Here is an 8279-nt window from a genome sequence, read left to right on the forward strand (position 1 = left end):
AATCTCAGTTCTAGTTGAGAGAAAACTGGTTATTTTTATGGACCCTACTGATGCAGTACTGTAGCTTAATTGATGAGCTCCGTATTTTGTGGGAGGCACAGTCTCCAAACATAAAGTAGAAATCAAATATAGAAAAAATTGGCAAGGACTCTGGATTTTGTATGCACAACACACCCACACAATAGAAACATGTATGAATATCCCATTCATACACATTCATATTCCTCCATGCACAAAAAATAGTGTGACAACTGGGAATGTCACTTCTACTTCTAATACAAAATTTGAAAGGAATTTCAAATTATCTGACTGTGCATGTGGCATAATGTTTAGGAGGTAATTTTAAGAGCAGTGATGAACTCATTCCTGGAACATCATAGAAACATTTCCAGGAATCAGTCAGGAACTTGGAAGAAATAGCTCTGAAATCTTAGTATAGAATATTGGTTGGTCCATTTTTATGTTCTCAGCTGAAAGATCAAATTTTCTGCATGTGTAGTGAATACATTTGAGATATATACCAACCTCCTTTATGTACTTGAGTTTGAGCAAGTAGTAAAAACATTGTTGACATTTTTCTTCATATTTGTATAGTTATAAAAAATCCCCTATTTATAAGCCAAATGAGTTAAGCCTCAATTATAGTGTTGCTCTTTTCTGTCATATATGTGCTTTATTGTATAACTATTTAGTGGAAATTTTGATATCCAATAATTTGTGATAAATTATTATTAACTTATTTATCTTCTAGATGTATTTATTTGTCATCTGAGTTTGAGGCTCTCTTTTATTATAAAAACTGGGTCAAAAATCATAGACACATTGCATTTTTGTTATTCACATTGATATTGTAAGCATTTTTACCTCCAGGTATAATATTTTTACCATAGACTAAAGCTTTAGGTGAAACACATGAACAAGATTAATCTTATTTTAAACATGTTTTTATACAATCAAATGTCTAAATATTAATACTTTTAGGTAACCAACAACTGAGAAATATATTGCTTATAGAAACTTAAGAATTCTTTTGGTTTCAGTGAGAGTATGAGAAAAAAATTAGTTAAATTTTAAAGTCTATTTGTTCCTAAAGTCACTGAAATAGATATAGCCAAGGTTTGTGAAAGGCGTTTTGAAGTGGAGCTGTCTTTCCTGTGCACTAATTAGATACTGCAGCCCACACTTTCCCCCTTTCCTAGGACTGCATGTCTGTCAATAGAGGTGTCTCATCACTTACCTTATTTTGATAAATCCCCTTTATTTGATTAAAAATAGTTATAAGGGAAGATAGTTCAGTTTTTCCTTTTCAGAGGACAGAGAGATTCTAGTATAAAGGTGACAGTTTAAGATTTGTTTCAGAACTCTCAGGTTTTTAGTTCATACAAAGAATCTAAAAGGAGGGAAAGCTCAAGTTAGGAAAATAGTAATAGAGAATATCAAGAAGGCTTTTATATATTTGCTACTCCCGAGAGTCCTGTGCATTGTTTTCATAGACATCTTATTTACCCTTGTTCTCTGTGACTAGACAAACTTCCCAGGGAAAGAATTCTCTGAGGACTTGCTTCTCAAGCACAGTTAATTACCTGTTATGCTAAGGATAGAAGACAATCTTTGCTGCAGTGGGAAACATTTATAAAAATTGATCCCATTTCCCAACCCACTGAACACCCATTAAAAAGAAAACATTTAAAGATGAGTTAGTTTGAATCAGTTATCCTGAGTAATTTAAATGAGAATTGTTGTGTATGTTACCTTATTCAAGCATACTAAATAAGATTTTTAATTACCTCTAGTATAAGAAAGAAAGGTAATTAAAACCACAAGAATAATAAAAATAATATACAATGAATTCATTCACACTATATATATACATGATCTACCAATACCTAGAAAAATTCTAAATATTTAGTATTTTATCAAATTAAAAGAAAATGATAAGAAAACAATCTGCTTGCCACTTCTTGAATAGTAACTACTGTGTATTCTTACATTCTTTTGTTTTAACTAGCCCACATAGACCATGCAACAGTTTTAGAATTCTGCCTCCATGAGTTCATGCATAATCAATGTATCTAACAACAATGACTGTACTCACTCTGTCCTGGCCAAAACATTATGAGTCCTGTGACATTTAGAATATGTTAATATGCATAACAAATTTTTAATAATTAGTCCAAATGTACATTCATTTGAGAAATAAATTAAACACTTAGAATAATAGGTACAAGGAGAAGACCAACTTCTACTTTGTCTACCTATTTCATGGTCTTTCCCTTAAAGGAATTCACTGATATCTTAGTGACTCCTTTTTCACTGCACATGTGTTGTGTGTTCTATGCTCCTTTCCTCTAGCACTCAATCCACTGGATTTTTAATATATCTGTATCACACAATGTTAATTCCAGAACAAGCATAATCTGCCTTCTTGTTGAGCATTGATGGAGGAGACCTTCAGAGAAATAGTGGACAGTGAATTTACAGCTGGTTTGGTGTGTTGCCCAAGCAAAAACTGTGGTAGCAAATGTTCACAGATTCTGTAGTAGTGGTTATGCCCATGCATTACTTTCTACAAGCTTCTATAGTTATTCTCATTTCCCCAGAATACATTGGATTGCACACACTTCCCTTTGTTACTTCAGTCTGAGTCTTACTGTCCCCTCTCTCTCCTTTACTCCCTCCTTCTATCTCTCCCCTTTACCCTTCTTTCCTTCCCTCTGTGTATGTTGCATGTGTGTACATATATGTGTGCCAGTATGAACTTGAGTCTCTTTTTATCTGTATTTTTACCTTGACACATGGTCTGTCTTATGATACTAGGGTTCATTGCCACACAGCACCCTGACATATACACTTGCACACACAAAGTTTTAAGGCCAACAATTCCCGCCCCCCCCACACACCCTGATCCTCCTATTGTCAAGTGACCCCTGGCACTGAAATATCAAGCCTAGGAAACCACATCCAATTTTTATATGGACAATGCAGATTCAATGTAGGTCCTTTGCTTTCACAGCAAGTACTCTTCCCCAACAAGCCATGTTCCCAGGACCAAATTAAAGTTTATTATGAAAAGAAGTATACCACTAAGTAAAGATGATCTCTTAAAATATACTAAAATTGGAGAAACAAGACAAACATTAATTTATTGCAAAGGCTAAATAGAAATCCATATATCCACACAGTATAGTTAGTACATTTGGACTGTGAGTTTTAATCTAGCCTACAATTAATTGTTACATGTTATTTTACTACTTTATTTTCACTCTATATGTGTGGACATATGTATGTTATTATGAATCAAATTATGAGGCATAGTCTACTTCTTGCTATAAAGAATAATAAAGAATTTTAATATACTGCTACAGTTTTAAAATAAAATAAGTTATGAAATCAGAACATTTGAATACAATTCAATAATAAAATAATATTATATTGCTTAAACATGCCCAAATACTCAGAGCAATCCTCAGACATATTTCTTAGAAAATTTATCAGCTTAATATTTATAACTTTACTTTCTTATGCACAATGTCTAGTGTGGGTTACATTTTTACACAAAATACAATATTTTGTTAGTTATAAATATGTTTTAAATATGTACCTTGTTGTTGTAGATTTGGTTTATTGCTTGTATTATGTTAGTTGGGTTCCCAAAATTATACAAGACTCCCACACATAAGAAGCAGAGGGTCCCTGCTCCCAATGCGTTATGATTAGTAAATAAAGTTGCTGGCAGACAATGGTTGAGCAAGGAGACAGAGGCAGAACTTTGGGATTTGTGGGCAAGGGGACCAAGAGAAGAAGCAGGGTCTCCATGCTCTAAAAGGAATAAGATGCAGGTTTGAGAACTGAAGAAGACAGAGTACCAATCATGTAAAAATTTGGGGAAGAATAACCCCAGATGACCCCCACCCCTGCATTGAGTCTAGGGTAGCAAAGATGGAATACATATTTTAGTAAGTGGTAATGAAGGAGTATGGGAGGTATTAACAATGTGGAAGTTTGGGAGTGGCCCAGACATTGAGCCGTTTAAGGAATATTTAAATATAAGGCCGTGTGTGTGTGTGTGTGTGTGTGTGTGTGTGTGTGTGTGTGTGTATGGTTTTCATTTGCGAATCCAGCACATTGGGGCAGGTAGCAAGGAATTTTGCCTTGGATGATGCTGGGGAGATTAGAACAGATTGATCATCTACAGCAAGAGCTAGTAAACAAAATGTCTTCAGATTATAGCCAAGTGTAAACAATAAGAATCATAATTAAAATTTCTTGCTTTCTATTTTGTTAAATTACTTAAATCATTTGGTTATTATTTCAAAGGTCTTTAGGATGACATTGAAGTCATCATTTTAACTCAGTGTTCTTAAGACTGAATTACATTGATGTACCACCTGCCTTCCTTCTTCACTCTTTTAACAAAGGCTGTGTCTTCTGGGTTATCACAGAGGTTGCAGTAAAATAATTGTACATGATCTTTCTGGCATTCAATTTAATATTCTGCCAAGACAATTAAAGTAACTGATATTATTTCATTCCATATAGATTTTATGGTATCAAATTTTAATAATATTTTTCTGAAATATATTAAAATTTGATCCAGCATTGCTATGGAGCAATTTAATTGTTAAGTCATAGGAGTGTTTACATGACCATAAACTTTCCTATGCCCAGATTTGTAAAATGATTCCCACTACAAAATCTATTTCATGGTTAATTTTAGACATATCCTGCTGACTTAGAATAAGGTATTGGTGATGATGTTGCTGTTTTCTTATGCAGAAACTATAACATAGCTATTTCTCTGGAGTTTGTAATAAAATCAGGAGAGATTTGAATACTTTATCATGTTGCTCAAAATTTTCCTTAGATAAAAGCTTTGCCTGATTTATTGGAAAGTACAGATTTAATTACTCTAAAATCTTGTAAGATACAACAGTCTTAGCCAGTTTAGAAGCAGGCAGTTCAACTTGGGTGGGAGGTAGTTGTAGTTGTCAATGTGTGCCAGTGTGTGTGGAGGGTGTGTGTCTGCATCACATATAAGTTCCTGTAGAGCCCAAAGGAAGGTATCAGATCTTTAAGAATTATATTTATAGGCAGTTGTGTGTCTACCAGATGTGGCCATTTCAGTGTCTTGTTTCCCTTCCAGAGTCTTGGATTTATCATAAAATGTTTGATGAGACTCTGTGAAGTTTTGATGGTTGATTAGCTGCTTGGGTCATTAGTTGGATTTTGTTTCAGTATCTTGAGTCTATCCACGAAGCCATTAAATATAAAAGTTGATAGCCTCTCTAAATGCTATGTGAAACCTCTTATTTTCATAGCATTCCTAATGTAAATGCTTCTCAAAGTATGTTTTCTATACTAATACTATCATGATTATTATCATAATCACCACCTTAACCTTGCTACAGTTTATAATTCTTGAACTTCAGTTATATGGAATCAGAATCTCTGGGACTGATTTGCCAATGTATGTTTTTATAAGAAATTTGAGAACCACGGATGGGTTGCTTAATTTATCATACCATTTACATTTTCTTTCTTTCTTTCTTTTTTTTTTTAAGAAGTCCTTATTATTGACTCAAAATGTGCAAAGTCTATGAAATTATATGCAGCACTCTAAAAATAACTTATACTTAGGGACTAAGAGAAACAGCAACCCTCACTGGCAGCTTCAATGACTAAGATTCACGTACAATCACAATGAATTTTCCCATACAAACCAAATGGGTAAATTAAAACTAATTATTATTTGAAAAACAACAGGTCTTATCTCTACTGCTGTATCTAATGTAACCCATCACTGCTTGCTTAATCTGACATCAGAGTGCTTTAGTGAGTGACTACATAGACTGACAGCTGAGGCAGGAATTCACCCAAAGGAGGGTGGCTCTGGGCAGGCATTCAGGCATACCGAGTTCCAAGGCACTTGCGGATGGACATAAGACTTCTCCAGCATCTCAAATATCATATATTTCCATTAGGTAGGCTTTAGGCACCAAGCCAATGGCTCCCTTCATCTCTCCTACCCACCAGCCATATCTATTGTATTCCATGCTGAGAATGTAAATCACATCGCCACACTTAAAGACAACTCATCAGAAAGAGCTCCAGTACAGTCCCACAAATCCTGGTAAAATTAGCATAATCAGTGCTTTTATCTCCTGAGGGGTGATGCATGCTGTCCCACCTCCCCTTTCCTTGTTAGACTGTCTTCACTGAAGCAGTGTCCTCTTCCTCCTCTGGAAGTTCCTCATAAATTTCAACATCTATTGGTTGGTTCTTTTTGTGCTGCTGACAGGATCAGGATGATCAACGTCATCACATAATTCTCTTCTTTCGTCATCATCCTCAGGAATAACATCAGATCCCATGTCTTGTAAGATAAATTTCAGCTGCTGGACCCATTCCTCAGCATCTTTGGGAGAGGCTGCTGGGATACGTTTGGGATACGTTTATCGAGAGCACAGATTTCAAAACAGCAATCTTTCTTTCCATTCTTCCTAAGGGTGTTGTTCATTTTGATCATTTTGTTGTCATAGCCATCTATTGCAAATTCACCTTTCTGTTGTTTGTCTTTATCACTCCCGTAATAGTAGAATACTGTTTTGCTGAGAGCACACCACTGCTTCTGCCATTCAAACCCCAGAAAGCTGTGATCTTTTCTGCGTTTTTCCAGGTAGCCAGCCTTTATGACAAAAGGAAGGTCCTGGGCTGCAATCAGGGAAATTGATTTCCATCTGAGGGGCCATCATCATCTTTATCATAGTGCTCTGAGGCTAAGGAAATCGTGTCTGGAGGCTCAGCGAAAGGATCATCATATTCATCCCCCTCCTCAGCATCACCTTTGTCTTGAAATTCCTGAAGATAGACAGACTTTATATCTTTTATCTTCTTAATGAGAGATTCTCTCTTTTCCTTGGCTTTCTTGGATAAATTTTCCCCTTTCAGTGTGTCTGCCACAAATGTTTCAACATCTGATAACATGTTCCTAATTTCCTCAGGGAGAGGGCAGGAAAGGAGGTACTGCTGGAGTTGGGCATAGTAGTGGCTTAGACCTAGACTCGCAATAGTGAGTCTTGAGTAAGCACAGAGGGGCTACGCCTCCAGACATGGCCTGGCTGAGATTGCCAACAAGAAAGTCACTGGCTCTCCAGCCTGAGTTCTCTGGACAGACCACAGGGCCCTGCCCCGCCCAGCCCCAGAGAATAGGGCGGGGCTCCCATTTACATTTTCTTAAAGACTTCTAGAACAAATGATAAACGCCAGCCAACTTTATTCCCATACTCCTGTGCTTTACAAAGGTTGAATGTACAACAGAAACCCATGTTTCTTGTTACACTTTTATTTCTGAAAAGAAAGTCAGCTCCCTGGAATTGGTATAAGACATACCCAGACACCAAATTCTCAGCACATATTTATTACAATGGAGAGGCAAGTGTGTGTGGAAGGGCTGTAAAAGTAGCAGCAGAAGCAAGCAAGAGAAGCAAGAATACAAGAGAAGCAAGAGTGTATGTTTCTGTAGGAGTGGTTTTTGTTTTGTTTTCTTGTTTTGTTGTTGTTTTGTTTTTTCTTTTATTTTTTAATTTTTTTATTGGATATTTGCTTTATTTACATTTCAAATGTTATCCCCCTTCCTCATATTCCCTCTGAAAACCCCCATCCCATCCCCCTTCCCTGCTCACCAACCCACTCATTCCCACTTTCCTGTCCTGGCATTCCCAAAAGCTCAGAGTACCCAAGATAGAATTTACAGACCCTACAAAGTTCAAAAAGGAAGACCAAAGTGTGGATACTTTGGGCCTTCTTAGAAAGGGGACCAAAATACCCATGGGAGAAGATTCAGAGACAAAGTAATAAGCAGGGACTGAAGGAAAGGCCATTGAGAGACTGCTCCACCTAGGGATCCATCCCATATACAAAACACTATTGCGGATGCCAACAAGTGCTAGCTTATAGGAGTCTGATACAGCTGTCTCCTGAGAGGCTCTGCCAGTGCCTGACAAATATAGAAGTTGATGCTCACAGCATGAGCACAATGGAGGAGTTAGAGGAAGGACCCAAGGAGCTAAAGAGTTTTATAGTCTCATAAGAGGAACAACAATATGAACAAACCAGTACCCCCAGAACTCCCAGGAACTAAACCACAAACCAAAGAGTACACATGGAGGGACCCATGGCTCCAGCTACATATGTAGCAGATGATTGCCTTGTCAGACATCTGTGAGAGGAGAGGCCATTGGTCCTGAGAAGGCTTGATGCCCCAGTGTAGGAGTGGGCTT

General features: G+C 36.7%; 1 pseudogene; it reads right to left on the bottom strand.

Moving 5' to 3' along the window:
- Nucleotides 1-5957: 5957 nt before the first annotated feature.
- Nucleotides 5958-7040, bottom strand: LOC127667753 (src kinase-associated phosphoprotein 2-like; annotated as a pseudogene).
- Between the last annotated feature and the right edge of the window lie 1239 nt (nt 7041-8279).

Source organism: Apodemus sylvaticus, chromosome 17 (assembly GCF_947179515.1).
Source record: "Apodemus sylvaticus chromosome 17, mApoSyl1.1, whole genome shotgun sequence".
Taxonomy (NCBI): domain Eukaryota; kingdom Metazoa; phylum Chordata; class Mammalia; order Rodentia; family Muridae; genus Apodemus; species Apodemus sylvaticus.